At 43.9% G+C, this 22,034-nt stretch overlaps 1 protein-coding gene and 1 long non-coding RNA gene across 3 annotated transcripts in view; one reads left to right on the forward strand and one right to left on the reverse strand.

Annotated features, from left to right (window-relative positions):
• KIRREL3 (kirre like nephrin family adhesion molecule 3) overlaps positions 1-22,034 on the reverse strand; it is a 574,170-nt gene that overhangs the window by 227,933 nt on the left and 324,203 nt on the right. The gene's annotated exons all lie outside the window — the stretch shown is intronic.
• LOC117080849 overlaps positions 1-22,034 on the forward strand; it is an 85,192-nt gene that overhangs the window by 47,363 nt on the left and 15,795 nt on the right. Inside the window, exon 3 of the long non-coding RNA XR_004435986.1 lies at positions 622-717. This is a non-coding gene — a long non-coding RNA (uncharacterized LOC117080849). The remainder of the gene's footprint in view (positions 1-621; positions 718-22,034) is intronic.

The following is a 22,034-nucleotide window of genomic DNA, read 5'->3' on the forward strand; positions in this document are numbered from 1 at the left end:
TGACATTTTTTTTGTCTCTGGTGCTATCAAAGAGAAAATGTCACCTTTGTTCCTCTGTAGCCATTTTTAGTTGCACCAAAAGAGGGAATTGAAAAATAGACCTTGTAGCTGCCTCCATGAGACTTAGGGGAAGGTGATACCACTTCTGCCTAGAGGGTGATCCCCGAGCCCAGCACATATCTCACCCTCAGTCACAGCAAGGCCACAGCCTTTGATTCTAGAATCTGATGTCCTTGAATCTCTCTATCGTGGGCTTCCAGTTTCAAGGGGCCTCTGGACACATGAATTTCTACTTTGAGAATCAGTTTGGCTGTGTTTCGATGTCTGCATTCAGCTTCACAAGGCTGGTGAGCGAGAGCTCATGGTTGGGACACCTGACAGGTGGCAGGGAAGACCTCTACTGGGGACACTGATTTTATTGTTAAAAGTTGCTAAAGGATGAGCAACTTAGCAGCTAGGACTTTTACCACTTCAGTGATAGAATGTAAAGTCAACCCCGAGAAGATGGATCTAGGGTACCTAAACTGAAAGTTTTTTTTTTTTTTTTTTCCCACAGCATATTGCAATGCAACAGTGAAACGAATTTTAAATGGGCTGCTTCTCCTTTTTTCCTACCTCCAGGCATCTGCCTCTGAAGTATTGAAGGTGGAGGGAGATAGGATTGGCCTTTCTGGGAAGACCTCTAAGAAAGTGGTTTCCATCAAGAGGAAACTACAGGTAACAGTTAAAGAGGAAGAGCATGTGTAATGTAGGAAGCTCTTTTGCTTCAGAGAGATGTCCTTCCCTCACCCCAGAGCACAGTAACCCTAAAGCTATGTCCTGCATCTGTCTGGAGGGATTGTCTAGCCTGGTCCACATCCTGAGCCCTCGTCACCTGGGCAACCACACAGCCGACATTGTGAGAGGTCTGAGCCCCTCATACTCTTGAAGGTCGATGGATATTGCATATCTTTTTCTACACTGCTTCAATGCTTTTCAACTGTTTTTTTTTTTTTTTTACAACCTTGAGTGTTTTAAGGATTTGCTTCTTTAAAGGCTTTGCTTCCCTCTGAATATTATGACTAGCCTATTGGGTCAGAGGCCAGGAGTCTGCAGAGGACGATTCATTCACCCCAGAGGCAGGTCCTTGCTTTTATCCTGGCCTCAACATGATAGCTTAAACTGCCAGATTTTACGTAGGAGGAAGGAAGACACCGAAGGATGTTCCTAGCTGGCACAGGCTGTACTGAACACAGGTCTCACCCCACCGTGGGCAGGTGGTGGTGGAGTACATCTGTCTGTCTCTGTGTTGGTGGCTGTGATTTGGCAGCTCTGCCGAAGATTTGTGAGATGGAGAAGAAAGTGCAGGGTTGGGGTACGGGGAAAGGGATAAGAAAGAAGATTAGTCACTTGAGTCAGGATAATTTTTCCTGATGTCAAAGCCTCACCCAGGAGAGCTCTCACTGTTGCCTGCTTTTATCTGGAAAACAATGTGAGCAGTATCTCTCAAAATTAGGTCAGGGCTTGCAAAGGCAGGGGCTTGCCAAGGTGCTAACTGCCTGAATCCTCGGTGGGTTTACACAGCTCTCTGCTCTGACAAATGCCTTCTTTGTCTCCCTGAAAAGCCTGCCTCTTTTCTCCTTCACCCCTTCACTCCCCCACAAACAACTGAATTTGGAAGGTTAAAAATCACTTCACTTGTCAAGTTGAAAGCTCTCCCTCCCTCATCACGCTGTTTATCTTCCTGCCCAGGGAAGGCAGCTACTGTGTGTCACCCTGGGGACTGGAATCACTTTGCAAAGAGCGCAGATCTGCAGTTTTCACAATCGCAGTTGTCATCTTCGGAGCAGCGTGTGCCTGTCCACCCTGGGAGAGCCTTATGAAGGGTGTGTCTCAAGCATTTCAGGGGGCTGCAGAACTAGGGGAACAGTCCTGGTGGCTTGGTCTCCTTAGGCTTGTCTTGGCTTAGGTTTCTGTGTGACAACAGCATGATAAAAATTCTGTCCACTGTACCAAAGCAGGAGAAGCAATAGCAGGATAACAGGGCAGCAACAGTCAGTTCTTGTTTGGCTTTCCAGGACAACGTGGCTTTCTCTTATTTTTTGTTCCTGACACTGTTTGCACTGACTAAGATATCATGATGATGAAACACTGTTGAATCTAAAAGGTGGGTAGGGCCTCAGAAGGGGTGAGAGGAGGCCTTAGAAGCGAATTAGAATCCTCTAGAAGTGTGTGGAAATGGGAACCTGAGCCAGGAAAGTCCTGTGGATTCACTAGATTCTGGGACTGTACCTTATCTATGCTGTGCAAAGGAATAAGAAACCAGAGCTGTCTTGAGAACCAGCAACATCAGATGTTCCCAGGAGCAATGTTTGCAGGTGAGTGAGGTCAGGGAGGGCTACAGAGTTAGGACTCTGAAGTCAGAAAGATGCCTGTTGGTTCTGCCACTCATATCTGTCAGATATCAGGCTGGTTTCTTAACTATAACCTCCATGATTCAGTTTCTTCATTTGCAAAATCATTAAATAAGATAATATATTGAAAACTCTTAGCACCCAATGTCTTCGAAATTATGATAATTGTTTTATATGTTTTGGCAAGAAAATAGAATAATAATGTTATTGGAGTCTCTGGAAAACTGAGGTTTCCAAACCTTTCGCCTTAAGTAGATTTTTATAAAATGAAACTTTACATGGAATCTCAACACACCAAATCGGCATAAATGGGGGATAAGGCAGCAGGTGACAGTGGTTGCAGGCTCCTGGGCACTGCCTGCTCAGCCCCTGCACTGATTGTCTTACCCACAGGAGCAGTTTAAATCTTCATGCTTTTACCACCTTAGACTGAGTAAGAAGATGAATTTGCACAGATTTCTCCCAGCATAATTTCTCCATATCTTTAGCACCGTTTGGTGATGACTTTGAAGCTTTTACATCGTGTACTGATAACCTATCTCTTATGAAAATAAATGAAACTGGCTGGGTATGGTGGCTCAAGCATGTGGTCCCAGCATTTTGGGAGGCCAAGGTGTGTGCGTCGCTTGGGGCCGGGAGTTCCAGACCAGCCTGGCCGTCGTGGTGGGGCCCTGTCTCTGCTAGGAATACAGGGGTTGGCTGGGCATGGTGGTGTGTGCCTGTGGTCCCAGCTGCCTGGGAGGCTGAGGCATAAGAGTTGCTTGAACCCAGAAGGCTAGGGTTGTGGTGAGCCAAGATCATGCCACTGTACTCCATCCAGCCTGGGCGGTGGAGCAAGACTGTGCTCAAAAAAAAAAAAAAGAAAAGAAAAGAAAAGAAAAAAAATTCAGGAAAACAAACAATCGAAAAAACCAGAAAAAATAAAAGGAACCTTGATTTTCTCTCACACTGTATTATGTTTAATTTTCATTTGTTTATTCCATAAACACGACAGGCTTTTGAACTTTGTATTACCTGTATATTTTATAATGGATCATGCATAATTTCTCAGGAGGATAAAATGAGAATTCTAAATTTAAAAAAAATAAATCTTCATGGAATCTCAAGGCTCTGAGGGGCCTAGTAAGACAAGTGCTGGTTTAAAATATTAGAGAAATAGTGGGCCAGTTCCAAAAAGGTAGAGCACTGATGACATCTAGCCAGTTAACACATTTTAGTAACCAAGCAAACCAACCCAGAAAGGCATGGATCAGGAGAAACCTCCATATGTGGCAGGGGACAGGTCTGAGAGATGAGTGCGGAGGAACCGAAGTCAAAGTGGGACGTGCTCTTTAGAAAAGAAGGGCAGTGTCATTCCTCTTCTCACCCAGAGTGCGGCTGGGACGTGTGGGAACCCAGGGCCTGTAGATGGGTTGGGGGTGAGGTGGAGAAGGGAGATGGAGACAATGACACAGAGACTGTCTGTCCCCAGCCCAAAGAGGACTGTGCTAGCTTGGGAGGGAATGAGACTCAGTTGGCATTTCTGCACATGGGCTGGGTGGATCTGTGCAACTCCGACTGTGTCCATGTAGAAACCTGTGCTGTGTTCAGTCGCTGCAATGCTTTTGTAGTTCTGTGACTTTTTCCCCTTTTGCCTGCCCTTAGTTTTCAGAGAAATTCCAATCAGGCTTTACTACTATCTACTGGAAGAGACATGAAGGTAATTTGACCAGATCAAGACCATCCAGGCTGGCAGAGTACAATTCATGACCAGTCCACAGAGCTCTTCTCCTGGATCCCACCAGTTTCACACAGAAGATGGCGTTGCCAAAGCCTGGGGCTTATCCCATCCCTTTGTGTCTGTCACAGCTCTCCCATTTCTGGAGGAGTCGAGTTAGCCCCCTCCTTCTCCTTTGAATATCTTCTCTTTAAGACTCGCAGCTTCAATACCCAAATGCTGCCATGTTGGTAGTGGTAATGCATGGAATAACAAGTAGTTATTGTCATACAAGAAGAATAAGGAAGCTTTTGATGATCTCAAATAATGTGGATATCTAGATCATTTTTGCATGTCAGTGAGTATATCCAGCTTTGAGGAGATGGTTATTTTTATACCTTTCAAGACTTGGTATACTTAATTATCTAGGGAAACTGATAACCCCAACTTCCTAAGCCACTCCTAAAGAAAAAGCACAGATGCAGTGACTGTGCTAAATGCAGTGACTAAAGGCTTTCTGGCCTCCTTATACTTCATCTCAGGGCTGGAGGTGACTCAGATGTACCTTGCTATTTTCACGATCTCAGTATGTCTCAGTAATGAATGTTCACTGCTGCAGTGCCCTCATTTAGCCTAGTAACCTCAGTAAGGTAATATTTGATTTGTGCTAAGTATCTGATTAAACAACATAAAGTATTTAACCTATTGATCTTTTATACTTTGCCAGCCCTACATTGCTGGATATACTTTAATTACTGATGCGGAGAACTTTCCTGAATGGGATTTGCCTCTCGTTAAGACCTTCTCTTTGTCTTTAAGGTGCCATGTCAACAGCTTCTCCTTCTTGTTGCCTCTAGGCTTTTCTTCCACCCACTAGACCCTGCTTGATTCTGCAAGACTGACATTTGGTTAATCTACTGAAAGTAGAGTCCTTTATGTACCCATGAATCTTACTGCTTATTTTAGAAAGTCAATGACCACATAAACAATCAGACTTGTTACTTTGTCCACCCTGATCTTTGGAGCATGGGAAATTGTCCAAAGTGACAACCCCATTTTAGGCAGTTGGTCACAGTTGTTGGATGGACCTAACCCTTCTATCTCACAAGGAGAAGAGGCCAGTGGGCATCCATCAAGAGAAATCACAGGAAACCATTTAGACTGGTCAATTGATTAGCTAATTGCTCTAGTCTGAACCACTTCTTAGGAAACTACAGAAAATCATACATTTTTCCTCTTGCCTGGAAGGATATAGTCATGAATATTAATAATAATTAGCTGCTTTTCGTGCTGTCTTTTCTTCAAGAATCTCAGACATGGTGAGTTTATTTATTTTTTCTCTTATTTTAAAACTAGAGCTACAAAGGCTGAGATAGCTTCTCCATTGGCCCTCCCAAAATGAGAGTGACACCTCATAGGATTAAGAGAATTCAATGAGAAAATTCACGTGGAACACTTACCATAATGCCACTGAGTAAGCACTAAAAAAATAGGAGTTATACTATTAGTTATTATTAGTTGTATCTTCTAAGAAGCCTGTGACTTGTGGGTTGCCCATGAATTTCTGAATAGAGTCAGGCTGGGAGGAAGGCACACTGGTCCAAGTGTCTAGTTACTTTGCACAGCCCACCTGGTAAAGACTGTCCCACCCTGTGTGCCAACATCCTTTGGTCTGTACTGGCCCATCACACATAGGTCTTGGACAAAAAAGAGTGGTTTGTGGAGGATTAAAGGCCATGAAAAGGCGAACGTTCACCTTCACTCAAGATGCTGCCCGAAGTCAGATCAGAAGCAGAGTCTGAATGGCTCTCTAAACAGCTTCTCAAAGGATGCCTTCCACGGGCTGATGTGCTTGACAACAATGCAAATTCAAGGAACATGTCCCAGCCAACTGAACTGGAATTTCTATGAGTACAGCCTAGGAATTTGCAATTAAATCAAGCTCGTGGGTGATTCTTTTTTTTTTTTTTTTTTGAGACGGAGTCTCGCTCTGTCACCCAGGCTGGAGTGCTGTGGCCAGATCTCAGCTCACTGCAAGCTCCGCCTCCCGGGTTCACGCCATTCTCCTGCCTCAGCCTCCCGGGTAGCTGGGACTACAGGCGCCGACACCTCGCCCGGCTAGTTTTTTGTAGTTTTTAGTAGAGACGGGGTTTCACCGTGTTCGCCAGGATGGTCTCGATCGCCTGACCTCGTGATCCGCCCGTCTCAGCCTCCCAAAGTGCTGGGATTACAGGCTTGAGCCACCGCGCCTGGCTGTGGGTGATTCTTATGTTCAATGAAGTTTAAGAAGCATACTACTAAGTGGTGCCTTTAAAGGCAACTCAAAAACTTGCAGAAAACATCTAAAGAAGGCTGGAGGTGGCCTCGTGCTTACTGTGTAAGAGCATCTGACAAGCTCCACCCTGTAGGTGGCATTCTGGTCTTGAAAACCATGATAAAAATTTTGGGGTTGCTACTAAGCAGGGACAACTGCACAGCCTGTAGAGTGGCTTGGAGACCTACCGATAGCCCTGCTAGGATCTGGGGCAGACAGTGGGCACCAGCCAACGCCAGGGTATGTGAAGGGCAAAGTGGACCCTTTGGGGTAAGAGAACTGTGAGGCCAGTGGTGCCCATAGGACTATTGAAATAGAGTTCCATGACCTTCTCCATTGCCTCTGGAAATACCCCGGGGAGCACTTTTACTCCATTCTGGCTTCCCTGTCACTTGGGATGCAGTTGGGATGCTTACTTTCACTTCCAAAGGATGACACCTCAGAGAATGCAAACTCTAATACACATAAGACACAGACAATCCATGGAAAACACGATACTGCTGAGACGTATGCACATGTGCACACTGATGTGCATTGCATCATTGCATTTGTTCCAAAGCCAGTAAAAATGATTTTCAGATAATCTGCTATTTTGGATCATCTGCACTGCTGCTTGCTTCCATTAGCATGGCTAATTGAGAACTGACTGTGTGTCTTGGACTGTTTCCAGGAAGGGAACCCATTGCCTGTACAATACAGGCTCCCTGAGAGAGCCAAGTAAATGGCTGGAAATGTCAGGTTGAATGCCCATTGGAGGAGCAAACTTTTAAGGACGACCTGACCATTCTCAGGCCAGAGAAGCAATCTTGTTCAGCATGTCACATTGATTGCCAAGTCAGTAAACCATAAAACTGTCCCACAGCTAGAGCATGCACTGACTCTGAGAAAGATGAGGCTTGGTTGTAAAGGATGAAGCCATTCCAAGACCAATAAAAGATGCAATATGGTTTTCCCTGGGCTGTATATTAACACCATCCTAGAAGCTATAGGGGATAGAGGCTTGGCAAACAACTGTGTTTTGCTTTGACTTTTGCAAAGTGAGGATGAGATAGAGGCCAATGGAGAGATCATCTGAGGCCAGATGAAAGGCTTGGAAAGAGTAAGTCTTTACAGAAACCTAGTCTCCAAAGAAACCACTGATGTTTATGTGTCTTGGCCAGTGTCTTCTGTCATATAACATCTTGGTGAAATACCCCGAATATATCTTAAAACCAAAACATATGAAGAAAAAAGGAAAATAGAAAGCACAATATTGTAACTGCCTTCTGGGTAACCATGTTTTGGATGGTGTCATTTTTCTTATGACATAAGCTCCCAGATGGCACAGACACTGTCTCTCAGGAAAAATAGCAACTAGCAGAGGGTCATGCCTTGTGTGAGTTTCTGATACGTATTGTTTGGTTGTGTGTTGTTTATCACAAAGAGAACAGATACCATTGTCAGACAATCTCACCAGCTGTGTTTTGCAAGAAGAATGACAGAAGTCCCCTACAACTTTTACAATTCTGTGTTCTGTCCCAAATAATGATGAGAGATGAATCACCTGAGCTGAAGGATGATTGAAGAAGGAGGCACATTGCTCAAGAAGGTCAGAAAGCCTGTGTCTAGGGTTAATCTGTGCTCACGGAGTCCTTTCTATGTGTCGCTAATAGCTAGAGGGTCTGCTGATTTCATTTGTGCCCAGTCGACTCCCTGGGCCCACCCCTAATCAAAACCAGAGGACATAAACTGTGAAGATTTCCAGGATGGGTTTCTGAGGACGGCTGTCTATAGCTTCAGATATGGCACTAGACACAGTGGTGCTCATGATTGGCTGCACGTTAGAATCACCTGGGGGAGCTAGAAAACTATGGATACCGAGACTCCAGCCCCAAATATTCTGATTTAATTGGTCGGGGGTGGGTCCCCAGTATGAAAAATTTTAAAAATCACCTAGGAGATTTTACTTGCAAGCAGGGTTGAGACAGTCTGAGCTGAAGCCTCTTTAGTGGTATGAGGGAAAACAGGAGGCTCTGACTCAGTTCACAAAGTTGAAGATCAAACCCAGCCTTTGAAACAGCATTGTTCCTCTTTACATTATGCCAGGAAATAAATGACTGTGGGAGATGGGGTGTAGGTAAAAAGGAAAGAAGGGAAAGGAGAAAAAAGGAGAGAGCCAAAATGCCCGTTGAGAGAAGAATAAGATTGATTTTCCCCTAATAGTTTTTATTCAACCAGGGTCTGAAATATGCTCAGTCTACCTCATGAAAAGTGTGCCACCCAGGGCACAGTGGTGTTTCTATCACCAGTCACAGAGGAGTCAGGCAACTGCTGAACTGCAGCATTAGGGACCCATAAAAGGAAAAACGCATTGCTATGACTAACAGCCCATTACCATAACAATTGTAAATGACTTTAGGGAGTCTGCCCATTGACCATCAAAGAAACCAGAAAACGGGGCCAGGCCTCTTAGAAAGCACTAGAGGCTTATGAAAGCTGTGCACTGGGAATCTTAGTGTCTTAATTCCTTCGTGCTGCTGTCACAGAGTACCTGAGAGTGGGTAACTTATAAATAACAGAAATTTATTTCTTACAGTTCTAGAGGCTGGGAAGTGCAAGATCAAACACTAGCATCTGTTCTGGTGAGAGCCTTCTTGCTGTATCCTCATATGCAGAAGGTGGAAGGCAAGCTAGAATAAGTTAGCCAAACACTGCATGAAGCCCCTTGCATAAGGGCATTAATCCCATTAATAAGGAAGGAGGTCTTATAGCCTAATCACCTCTTAGAGCCCCACCTCTCAATACTGTCATATTGGCAACACCTGAATTTTGGAGGCAATTAGGTTTCAACATGAATTTTGGAGGAGTCAAAAACATTCAAATCCTAGCAGTTGGAGATAGCAAAGCACATTGTGTGATGTGACAAGAAAGTCACATGGGGACAGAAAAAGAAGAAGAGACCCAGTGGGTCACCCCAACTTCAAATGGGTTCTCAGCATTAGCTTTCTAGAGTGTAGGATTTTACTTTTTCCAAAGTCCTTTCTTTCTTTTTCCTTTGCTCCATCTCTCTACTTCTTACTCATGTATTTCTACTCAGAACTGGAGCCAGGAATCCATACTCCCTGTCCACTGTCCCTTCTGGCAGAAATACTGTGGAAAAGCGGATGTCAGTAATACTGCCCAGTCTTGGCAAGGGAAGGACCAGCAAGAAGAGTGCAGGGCATCTCCACACATGGGATTGATGAGCACGGGGAGTGTGGAGTGTGAAAGGCAGGAGGGGGATGTGGGGGAAGTTTTGATATCATGTCTGGCTTATTTATTTATTTATGTATTTGAGATGGAGTCTTGCTCAGTCGCCCAGGCTGGAGTGCAGTGACACAATCTTGGCTCACTGCAACCTCCGCCTCCTGGGGTCAAGTGATTCTCCTGCCTCAGCCTCCTGAGTAGCTGGGACTACAGGCGCCTGCCACCATACCTGGCTAATTCTTTGTATATTTATTAGAGATGGGGTTTCACTGTATTAGCCAGAATGGTCTTGGTGTTCTGACCTCAAGATCCACTTGCCTCGGCCTCCCAAAGTGCTGGGATTACAATGTCTGGTTTTAACAAGACAAAGCTTTTGACAGTTTATCTCCTACAATTCCTGGTTTTCTCTAAGGTGGTGCTGGTCTCTACTACATAGGGAGAGGGATCCACTTGTCATAATTAAAACATCTCATGGAAGTGTATGCTTCTGTGCTCTCCTGGAAAATGTACAAATAGCTGGGGATGGCAGGTTCCCAGGGAAGTGGCACATGACATGTCAGGGGAGTCTAGCAAGGGGGAGGCATAGTCTCTAGGCCCTTAGATTTGTAGCCTCTGAACCCATTGCATCCTGGAGTGAGTTACAGATTTCATCTGAGCGACAAAAGGAGAGTGAGAGACTTGGAGGCTCCCTTTGGCGCTCTCTGGCAATTCATGATCGCTGAGCAAGAAAGACAGGGAACAAGGAATTAATTTTCACTGAAGTGCCACAGGACCTGCTCTGACTATAAGCATGGGAGAGCTGCCGCAGTCCTGTAAAGCCCTAGAGTTGGGCTAGCAGGGGAAAGCACAAGGTCTGGAGATTGGAAGGAATTTTCCTGAGAGTGTGTGTGTCTGTGCTTTTGAGCCTGTGGCCCCGGCACAAGGGAAATTAACCAGACTCTGCATGTTGTGGGAATTCTGCATGGCAACCTAATAGAGGCTTAGTTTTTCATTAAAATTTCCATTAATACTGGAGCTGTTTAGAGCAAGTTGAGTGGGAATATCCATAATGCACCTCCCATCCTCTATTACCATTCTGAGGAGCAGAGTGAGGTTTCAGGATTTTGCTGGGGCCATTAGCATTTCTTTTAAACCATCATTATGATCATCATCCCAGCACCTATTATGTAGAGCAGGCAAAGTACAAAGAGGATCACACAGAACCTATCCTTGTCCTACATGACAGGCAGGGCAAGAGTAAGAGAGGAGGCACGCAGGGGCAGAGAATGAAGTCTGGTGAGACCTCACGGACATGGACTTTCCAGTATTGAGAAGCACCTCCCTCCTCCCACCTGCCTACTTTAAATGAAACAGCTGTCGTACTGGGCTAGAGCAATCTCAGGCGCAGGGAAGGCATGGATTTTCTGTTGGAACTGGGGATACTGAAAGGGATGAAGAAGTTCCGTCCTCACCTCTTGGGATCATTTCTATAGCAGAGCTGCCCAGAGGATCACCATTGTTACCAGCTCCGAGGTGCCCTTCCTGCGTGCCAAAGCCATTTCTCTCTTGGAGATGGCCATTGTTGTTCTCTGGGCTGTGGGACATGTAGAAAACTGGGGTCCTTGTTTCAGGTTCCTGGGAGGCTGGTTCAAGGACATCTCATAGAGACACTTTCCTTTCTATCCCTGGCTACAGCCTCATGGCACTACTTCCTCATCTATGAACTTCTTGTGCCCTTAGACAGGGGTGCGCTCCTGCCTCACCCACAGGTAGCTGGAGTTCATTCTACAGTGTCCAGAGTGAAAGCCACCAACCTGCCCCTCCAGGCAGAATGAACTGTGCTCTTACTCTGCAGCCTTCCACATATTATTCATAACATGAAAATTATTTTGGAGTGCGTTCTTTCGCTTCTCACAACGAGCAGACACTACTTTATCCAGCTTTTATCCTCTATGCTAAGTGCAGGGCAGATCACATGGTAGTTCCTTATACATTTAAAAAAAATTGTTGTAGATTTCCTTCCACCTGCCTGAGGTGAGGCTCAACACTGTTACTGATAAAACAGTCTATATGTAGAAAAACAGAGCCCATTAAAAAGAAAACCCAAACACAGCTAATAGTCTGGGAATGGTATCTGCAGGATGATGCAGTTGACACATTCTGTTTGTGCCACACATGTGTTTTGTCACTGAGACTGCCAGCTCTGAGGGGAAAGATTCTACTAGAAGAGTATTTAAACTAAGATTGAGTACTGTGGCTCTTCGCCAGGTATGCGTTTCAGGAGGCATTTCAATGAGAACATGCTGTCATAGTCTGAATGTTTGTGTTTCTCCAAAATTCATGTGTTGAAATCCTCACCCCTGAAGTGATACTATTAGAAAGTGGGGCCTTCGGGAGGTGATTAGGGCATGAGGGTGGAACCCTCATGAATGAAATTAGTGCCCTTGTAAAAGAGGCCCCAGAGAGCAGCCCTCTTCCACCATGTGAGGACAGAGAAAGAAGGTGCCATCTATGAACGAGGAGGCGGGTCCGGCCCAGACATCAGATCTGCCAGCACCTTGATCTTTGACTTCTCCACCTCCAGAATGGTGAGAAATACATTTCTGTTGTTCAGTCTAAGATTGTTTGTTACTACAGCCCAAGTGGACTGAGGCACGTGCTGTAGCCCCATTGGTGAAGAGCATAGATTTTGGAAACATGCTATGTGGCCTTGAGGTCTGCCTGCAACACTTAACTGTGTGACCTCGGGAAGGTTTCTTAATCTCTATGTGCATTCATTTTTCACTTATAAAATGGGAATCATAATAGACCCATCACCTTGTGCCATTGTGAGGATGACATGAGGTAAAAATATATACAAAGCTTAGAGTAATTTATGCTTACACCGTGTCAGTCTAAAGCGTTGTTGCTATTACTGAATCAGAATGCCTGGAACTATGATCTGGACCTTTTTATTCTGAAGGCGCTGCTCGGAGATTCTGATTTGCATCCATGGTTCAGAGCCACTTGCCTACTGGACTGTCTGTATCATAGAAGTTGAGGAACCATTAAGCATCACTAAGTATGTACAGCAGGATCTTGGTTCAGCAGGAAGAGTGTGGATTCTTGGAATGCAATTCTCATGTGGCAAGTTATTTCAGGTTTTCTTGTCATCCTCCTCCTTGTATCTACAATGGACAGCCTTGGGTTTTACCTCTTGTCCAGGCACCAGTTCCTCTTTCTGCAGGGATGTGAGTGAGCAAGGAAGTGCTTAAGCACCAGGGAAAGGGGAGAAAGAAAAAGTGGGGGTAATCCACCAACCGTCTAACCGGTTCCTGAAAAATAGAGGGCCAACTACCATTAGAGCTCTTAGAGGACTGCTGAGCCTTCTAAGAGTTTACCAAGAAGGGACAAATCTAATGATAAGAAAGTTACAGCCACGTTTATTGAACAATAACCCATTTCCTTCACACAGAAACAATGAAGAAACATTTTTTCTCACTTACATGGTGCAGGGAAAACAATGTCAGTGATTTGTGCTGCCTGGTTGTCGAGTCTCTTTACCAACTTATCTTATTTTCTTACTGTATGATATGAACACGTAGGGTTAAACACAGATCTCTTTTTCTCTCTGGTGAGGTTTTTGCTTTTCCCATTTTTATTTGTGTTGACTAGGAGGTCTTTCATCAGTAGAATAAAAGACCACGCTTTTGAGGAGCCAGTCCCTGAGTTTCTGTGTTGATCAATCAGCATTGCTGGTACAGGTACATTCATTTTGGGTCTGGGATGGATACAGGTTTGTTGAAAGGTCCCTGGGGAATGAGAAGGCTTAGCCAACAGTCTCAGGGTCAGCATTTCCTAGTCCTACAAGATTCAGATCCCTGATGTGGAGCCAAGGAAAAGCTTGAGTGACTAGGGAGCTTTTTGAACAAGGCACTTTAATTTGCTAAGAACTCTACATCATTTTATACAATTTATTTCAGGGAGAGATATCACTTTAGGTTAAAAAAAACAAAGGAAAAAAAGCTCCAGACTACTCCGTGATGGAGGACAAAGCATCTCAGTAAATAACTTTGAAAGTCAAGAGTTACAGGAAATAAAAAAAGCAAACAATCAGAGAATGTGCCACTAATGAATTCAATCGCAGCCAAAGTCCATTTCCCTTCCCTTGAACTCTACACAATTTCCAGTTGCAAATATCTTTCAGAAGTACTGTACACACACAGTTGGATATTGAGTTGCTTGACAAACATTTCTGATCAAAACTACTTGCCTAGAAATGGCTGCTGGAACAACAATAATGTGATTTTAAAGCGAGCTGGGCTGTTTGCACATAGGTGTAGTCTAAGAGTTTAATGGAGTTTTGCAGAAGGGAATTGCCTAGAAAATAGTGGGTTTTTAAGGATGAACTTTTGACTCCCAACACGAGATGAAGGGAAGATCGGGGGAGATTAGGGAGAGAAGGGCTGTCTCTTCTGTTTTCTCTGGAGCACCATGGCTATACTAACTTCTACTTTGCTGTGATGGACTCAGCAATCAATTTATTCTACAATCTGTTCCCAGGCACACTCTCAACTCACGTTGGTTCAGTTGAATGGTTGCCCTACCTGGATTCTGAGACTCTTCTTGGGGCCTCATCTGGGATATTTACAGCTTCCATTTTTGAGAAGTGTGTGTGTAGGGGCACTAATTTAAGAACTAAAAAGGCCAGTGACATCTAGGGAAATGTCTTCACTTTGGGCAGGAGTGGGATGACCCTCTGAATGCTGCACAAAAGGCCATGGATCTGGCTGATCTGAGGAGGCTGTTGTTTTCTGATCTTGGGACAAAGCAGTTAAAATCCTGGAGCTCTTGCACCCTGGAGAAAAATCCTGTAGCTTCTTTCTCAGGGCCAAGGGGCAAGGCTGTTTGGTCACACTCTTTAGTGATTCACAGCTGGGAATCTTCTGTCTCTGAACAATTGCAGCACCTCATAAGGGGTTGATAGCTGAGCCCCTGTGTCTTAGTCAGTTTGGGCTATAACAAAACACCATTAACTGAGTGGTTTATAAACAATAGTAATTTATTTCTTATAGTTCTAGAGGCTGAAAGATCAAGATCAAGATGATGGCAGATTTGGTGACTGGTGAGGGTTGGCTTCTTCATAGGCAGTGCCTTCTCTCTGTGTCCTCACATCGTGGAAGGGACAAGGGGCCTTTCTTGGACATCTTTCATAAAGGCACTAATCCCATTCATGAATTCCATTTTCATGACCTAATCACCTCCCAAAGGCCCCACCTCCTAATACGTGGCCTTGGAGGTGAGAATTTTAGCATGTGAATTTGGGGGAATATAACCATTCAGAATAAAACACCCTGGCTATAGAAGAGAGGCGGCTTTTCCTCTCCCCAGATGGCTTCCCTTTCCCCACAGTCCAGTTGGCTGTCTAAGCTTAGAGAGCTGCCCCTGGGGAAGAGGAGCCCTGTCAACTGCACCCGGAATGATGGCCTTTCCTCCTGTTCTTCCTCATTAGTTTCTTCCTGCTTCTATAGGATGACAGAGAGGCTCCCCTCTCAGTTTTCATTGCGGCTGGGAGCCAGTGGATAGCATGCCATTTGCTGTCTCAAATCTATAAAGAGCTGTTGGCAGGTCCTTTCTTTCTTTTTCTTTCTTTCTTTCTTTCTTTCTTTCTTTCTTTCTTTCTTTCTTTTCTTTCTTTTCTTTCTTTTCTCTCTTTTCTCTCTTTTCTCTCTTTTCTTTCTTTCTTTCTTTCTTTTCTTTCTTTTCTTTCTTTCTTTCTTCTTTCTTTCTTTCTCTTCTTTCTCTTCTTTCTTTCTTTCCTTCCTTTCTCAAAAAAGTTCAATTCTCCTAGGTGGCTCACCTGGGCTTTTAATAATGTTTGGCTCCATTTTAAATGCCTAGCTCTGAGTGTGCAGCTAAGAATCTATTCCTACAGGCATTTGGTCATTGCAGGTTTAAGAAAATTTGAACTGTTCCTTTCCTGCCCATTTTGGGGTGCTGTGCACTGAAAGTAAGAGTGTCCAGGATGAGGGAATGCATGTTTCCAGTGACACCTGAAGTTTTATTCACCTGTTAGGGCTTTCCATCCCAATTTTCATCCTTTTTGACAATTCTTGGTAAAAGCTTTGCTAGTACAGAGCTAATCAAAAGTTTCTGCCTCCCAACTTGTCTGCTCTTTGTTTTGTTTTTGCTTTGGTTTTTTGCTTCTCTGGGATATGGATCTTCAACTTGTTTGTTTTGGCAGAAATTCCCTTTAGTGACTAGTGTTGAAGTTGTTAGACCCATTGAACAAAATGAAAGTAAAAGGGGTCTCTAGATCTGGGATCCTGGCCCTGAGTCAAACTTTCCTTCAGGGTATTTCAAACGTGTGCAAGGTCTTCCTCCTTCACTGAGACACTTGCCTCTCCTTTAGTTCTCAGGTCTTGGATCATGTCCTCTAGAAAACTTTTTCCTATTTAATCCCATGTATTTTTAACCCACGAACGTATTCCCCAATCTTTCCATATCTTTAGTTAATTCTTGTAATATCTATGTATTTAATGGCTTAATTGTGGGCGGTTAGATTTTAACTCCTGGTTCGGACTAATACATCTTTTCCAGTGCATGGCTACAGATCTCAGTAGCACACATGGAACACTTGCTAACTGTGGTTGACTTATTCAAGCCCTCCCACAAGTCAGATTACCCAGTCAGCCAGTAAATGTTGGAGGACTCCTGAGCTTCACTGTGGGCTTTTCTCTCTTCTCTATTTACATTTTTCTCCCAAGGTATTGCATGAAATTCCAAGACTTTAAATACCATTGAGATACAGATGACTTTTTAAATTATAAATCCAGTCTTGATCTATCCCTTGGGCTAAAGATTTGTAGATTCAATTGTCTTCCTAAATCTTTTTTTGGAGGTCTAATAGTTACCGAAAACTGTAACATGTCCAAAACAGACTTGTAGGCCCCACCCTGCATATCTGTCTCTCTCTCAGTCTTCAGCATGTCAGTTCACTGCAGAACCATCCACCCTGTTGCTCAAGCTCATGCTTCAGTCTCCCCTGACTCTTCCCATTCCTCCTTCCAGCACATTCCACACACCAGCATGTCCTGTTGGCTCTTGTTTCAAGATACACCCAGAATCTGTTCACTTCTCTGCACTGCCACCATTTCAATCCAAACCTTCATCAACTCTTGCCTGGGCTTCTGTATTAGTCTTCCCAACTGGTCTCCCTGCTTCTCTTCTTGCCGCCTAAAATCCACGCCCCACATGGCAGGCATAACGATTTAAAAAAATCAGCATTTGACAAAATCTAATGCCTGTCCATAATAAAAACTATCAAATAACTAGGAATAGAAGAGAACTTCATTAACTTAATATAAAGAGTATAAGAAAAACCTAGAGTTAACATCATACTTAATGGTAGGAGACTGAATGCTTTTGTCCTAAGATTGGAACAAGGTGAGAATGTCTGCTCTCACCATTCCTATTGAACCCTGTACTGGAAGTCCTAGCTTAGCGCAATAAGACAAGTAAAAGAAATAAAAGGTGTAGAGACTTGGAAGGAAGAAATAAAACTGTCTTTATGCTCAGGTAACATAATTATCTACGCAAAAAACCCAAAGAAGCTACAAGAAAACTTTAATAAGTCAATACAGCAAGATTGTATGATACAAGGTGAATAAATAGAGGTTACTTTTTTCAATAGAAAGTCAGAATCATGGTAAGCTGCCTACGTTGCCCCACCCTTGGAGGCTACATTTTAGCTTTTACTGAATGGAATGAAGAAAGATAAATACAAACTTGTGTCCTTAACGAAGAAAAAATTAACTGCTTTCCTCTACACCAACAATAATGGTCCCACTAATGGGCAAAAGATCTGAACAGACACTTCACCAAAGAAGATATGCAGATGGCAAAGAAACATATCAAAAGATGCTCCATATCCTTTGTCATTAGAGAAATGCAAATTAAAATTACAACATACCTCTACACACCTCTTAGAATGGCTAAAATCCAGAAAAGCTGATGATACTGGCAAGTATATAGAGCAACAGGAGCTCTCACTCATTGCTGCTGGGAATGCAAAGTGGTACAGCCACTTTGGAAAATAGTTTGAGAGTTTCTTACAATGCTAAACATAATTTTACCACATGATCAAGTAATTGCACTCCTAGGTATTTACCCAGCTGATTTGAAAACTTATGTGCACACCAAAACCTTCATGAGAAGGTTTGTAGTATCTTGATTTGCAATCATCAAAACTGGAAGCAACCAAGATGTTCTCCAGTAGGTGAATGGATTAATAAACTTGGGATTTTTAAATAAACAATTAAGCCACAATTAATAGCATGCCCCGTGCATAATCACAGAGGAAAACAAGAAAGGCCCAAACCCATTAGGTCAAACATGCTGAGTGCTGTGGAATGTAGAAAACCATTTCTAAAGATATAAATAGTAGCTGGAAATATAGAAGGTCAGATCATTGCCTCTGTTGGACTTGATTGTATGAGACTAGCGTGTAAATGCTCCAATGCCAGGATGGTATGTTTAAGAGATAAATGAAACCAGCAGGACAGGGTGGTGCTGACATCACTTTACTGCACATAAAGTTGTTATAAATCCATATAGTGGGATACTATTGGGCAATAAAAAGAAATGAGCTATCAGGCCACAACACGGATGAATCTTAGATACATATTGCTAAGTGAAAGAAGCCAGTCTGAAAAAAAACATTGTATGATTCCATTTAGATGACACTCGAAAAGGCAAAACTATAGAAGAAGAGCAGTAGTTGCCAGGGGTGTGGGCACAGGAGAGGGTTGAATAGATGAAGCACAGGGGATGTTTTTAAGGCCGTGAAACTATTCTGTACAATACTGTAATGGTGGTGGGGTATAATAAAAATATATATATTGGGTCTTTGTCCTCGGTTCTCAGCATGGAGCTAGGAGGATACAAAGAATAATACCAACAGCTCTAAGAGTATATAGGGAATTTGCTATCTAGTCAGATACCTGTTAGAGTCTCTTTTCTTCTATGTCCAATGAGTTCCTACTTTACTTGTTAAGGACCTAAACTAACAATCTAGTTAATTAACCAACTAATTCCCTCACTGGTATTTGAATTAGTGTTTCAATTGCTTTGCGTTAACCTTTTCTTAAGTTTCAAAATTTCTTAAGCCAGTTTTCAGTAATCTGCCCTCCATCAAATTGTAGAAAGTAGCATAACAAATAGGCTTGAGTTTCCTCATCTCTTGGCCCTCCTCCATCTCTGCGGAAAATATTAAAGACAGAAATGGTCCCCCGGTGTAGAACTGGAGCCAGGAAGGAGGAATACAGTTCAGGGCTAGGATAACCAAATGAAAAGTAGAGCTGGGTGATGGGCAAATTGTTCGTATTCTGCGAGTTCAGACAGCCACACCTGCAAAGACACAGGAACGCAGATGATCAGATAAACCAAGTTGAAAGAAACGAGGCCACACTTGGCTCGGAAGGGCAGAGAGGTTGGTGGGTCAGTGAGAGAATTGTGCTGCTTGTTCAGAATCTGAGCCGGTCCCATCTGTTATCTGGTCAGGACAGGTGGCTTGCAGGCACAGTTTGGGCTCAGGCAGGTGGCACCAAGAGGAAAATTTATGGATAGACCTTTAACTCTGGTCACTTTGGAGCCCAGCAGCTCTGGAAATTGGATCCAGATGGATAGTATTTTGATAGCTTCTCCTAACCAAGGAATTTATGCTGATTTTCAGGGCCCAAGGGGAAGGAGGGAGCACCTAAAGGCAAGGAATTCATAATTGCTTCTTGCCATGTTTCCAAAATTCATCTGTGTTTTCACTCACCGCCACAGTCAGGGCTGGCACAGGGACTGGGGAATTAAAAATAAATGGGGGCTCAGGGCCTCACTCATCACACATGCGTCTTCCATGGGATGTCCTGGAGCAGAACAGGGAGGAGTGTGGGGAATAGTCTCCTAATCAAGGAAAAAGTCTAGGTTGGGTCTGTAAGATCTTCCTCCACTGAGCAATGTATTAATCCTTGTCCTGCTCGTAGAAGCATTGAAAGAAGCTCTAAACACCAGGACAGATTTTCCTCCCTCCACATTTGGGTTTTTTCCATGAGTTAAACTACTGGAAGGATGGAGGGTTCTCCCTCTGAATGGAGCTCAGTACAGGCCAGGAAGGCCCATCTATGTGAAGACTTCTCTGAAAATGAAGCTACTTCTGGTCATAGCTCTGCTGCTAGCTGTGTAATGTGGGTAACCTCTTAACTGCCTGTGGGTCGTGGTGTCCTCACAGGACATTTGCATGAGAGCCGGAGGACGACCAGGACCCGTTCAAGCTCTCATCTTCAATGCTCTTAGAATCTCCACTGGAAACCATTTGGCTCTGCTGGAATGTTACAGAAAGAAGGCAAGGGCGATTCTTCTTTTCTCATGAATGTTTTGGGAATTCTGTTGCTTGGAAAAGACTTCAAAGACTATATCTTCTGCCTCTCTGTGAGATTCATCTCCAATTTATGTCACAAGGAGATGGGATTTTGAAGGCATACTAGGTGATCTCCATCCAAGTTTTCATAGCTTTTGCAAGCACTTACTGAACACCTGCTATGTGCCAGACCTTGTTCTCATAAGTCCTGATTTCATACTAAGACATCCAGACAAAGAGGTAGCATAAACAAAGGGCTTGAGCCGATAAAGATGATCAACAGGATGAAGAATACTGTTGCTCAGTCCCCAGTCAGATAGAGCATCCAACAACAGCCTGCCCAGCTACTCTTAGAATCCTGACACTGTGGCCCAGTGACCATCTCCCTTCCTAATTCCAAGCAAGAAATCCTCCCCAGTACTGACATTCACCAACAGCCCTTGCACTGCTTGGGGACCTACAAAAGGAGATTCTTTTCCTTTCTTTTCCAAATTTCATGACAAGGACATTTGGAGGAGTTAGTGGAGAAGGATGGCAGGGGTTTTGAGTTGTCATCTTTTCTTAGGGGCTAAGAATTTTAAATTCTACTTAATTGCTGGTCACAGTCAATGGATTCTAAGAATCCGATGTGCTTACCCTGCACACTCCCACCAGTCCCTCAGCCTAGGTCAGCCATAAAAACACATTACTGGTGTCTGTGCCATTTGGATGGCTGGAGGAGATGGCGTAGTGAGTTTTATTTTTACCTGAAAAGTGGGGAGCCAGCTGACATAGTGCACCTCGTGTTAACCAATAAGCACCTGATGGGATCTGCCTCACGTCAAGAGGAGGAAGGGGCTCTTGACTCTCTCTACTGGGCCACATCCCGGTTCAGGGTTCATGGAAGGCCTTCACCTTGGAGCTTGCTGCTTGCCAGGCCCCACTCTTAGGGCCTCTTAGATGCTGGGGAGAATGATGTCAGCACCACCCCTTCCTGCTGGTTTCATTTATCTCTTAAACATACCATCCTGGCATTGGAGCATTTACACGCTAGTCTCATACAATCAAGTCCAACAGAGGCAATGATCTGACCTTCTATATTTCCAGCTACTATTTATATCTTTAGAAATGGTTTTCTACATTCCACAGCACTCAGCATGTTTGACCTAATGGGCTGGGTCTTTCTTGCTTTCCTCTGTGATTATACACCAGGCATGTTATTAATTATGGCTCAATTTTATATTTTAAAAGCCCACAACTTTGGACTGAGGTTACAATGAACAACATTTAGCATCGGCTTACCTCTGCTTTCACATGGGGCTGAGAGATGGAGTTGGGTAGTAGGGAGTGAAGTTTGCTATGATAGGATTGAAACCTGCAGGCAGCAGTATTAGATAATTTTTCTCTAGCTGGGGATCTGGGGGTGGTGGAGACCAAAGGTCAATCACCTGCATGCAATGTGGGGGCATCCCCACATTGTGCCTACTGTCTTTGCCACTCCCAAGAACAAAGAGCCTGCTTGCTGGATAACTGGGAACCAACCATGGTGGAAGTAGGGAGTAAAAAGGATGAACTAACAGGGTCAGCTCATGAAAGGTTTTGTAAGTCAAGCATAGGAATTTGAACTTTATTTTGTAGGCAACGGGAAGTCATTTGAAGCAGGGAAATGATGACTTCAGCAGCTATATGGGTAATGGATTAATGAGGAGAGACTGGAAGCTTGGAGACCACTTAGGAGGCCACAGCAGTAATCCAAGCAGAGAAGAGGAAGCTGTTTAATAGGCAGAACTGAATGAACGTGTTGACTGAAAGATAGAAGGAGAGGGAGGTGTTGATGATTCCATGCTTTTGGTTTGAGAAACTGGATGGATGATGATGTTAACACCCAGAATAAGAAATCCAGTAGGAGGGAGAAGTTTGAGAAAGGGAGAGGATGCCAGGTCCAGTTGGGGACATACTGAATTTCGAATGGTTTGGGTACATTCAGGTGTTTCATTGTTTGGCCATGTAGGTCTAGAGCTCTGGAGAGAGACTTCATTAGAGATTACAAGCAGGAGTGTC

This window comes from Trachypithecus francoisi, unplaced genomic scaffold (assembly GCF_009764315.1).
Source record: "Trachypithecus francoisi isolate TF-2019V2 unplaced genomic scaffold, Tfra_2.0 Lachesis_group8, whole genome shotgun sequence".
NCBI classification, from domain to species: Eukaryota; Metazoa; Chordata; class Mammalia; order Primates; family Cercopithecidae; genus Trachypithecus; species Trachypithecus francoisi.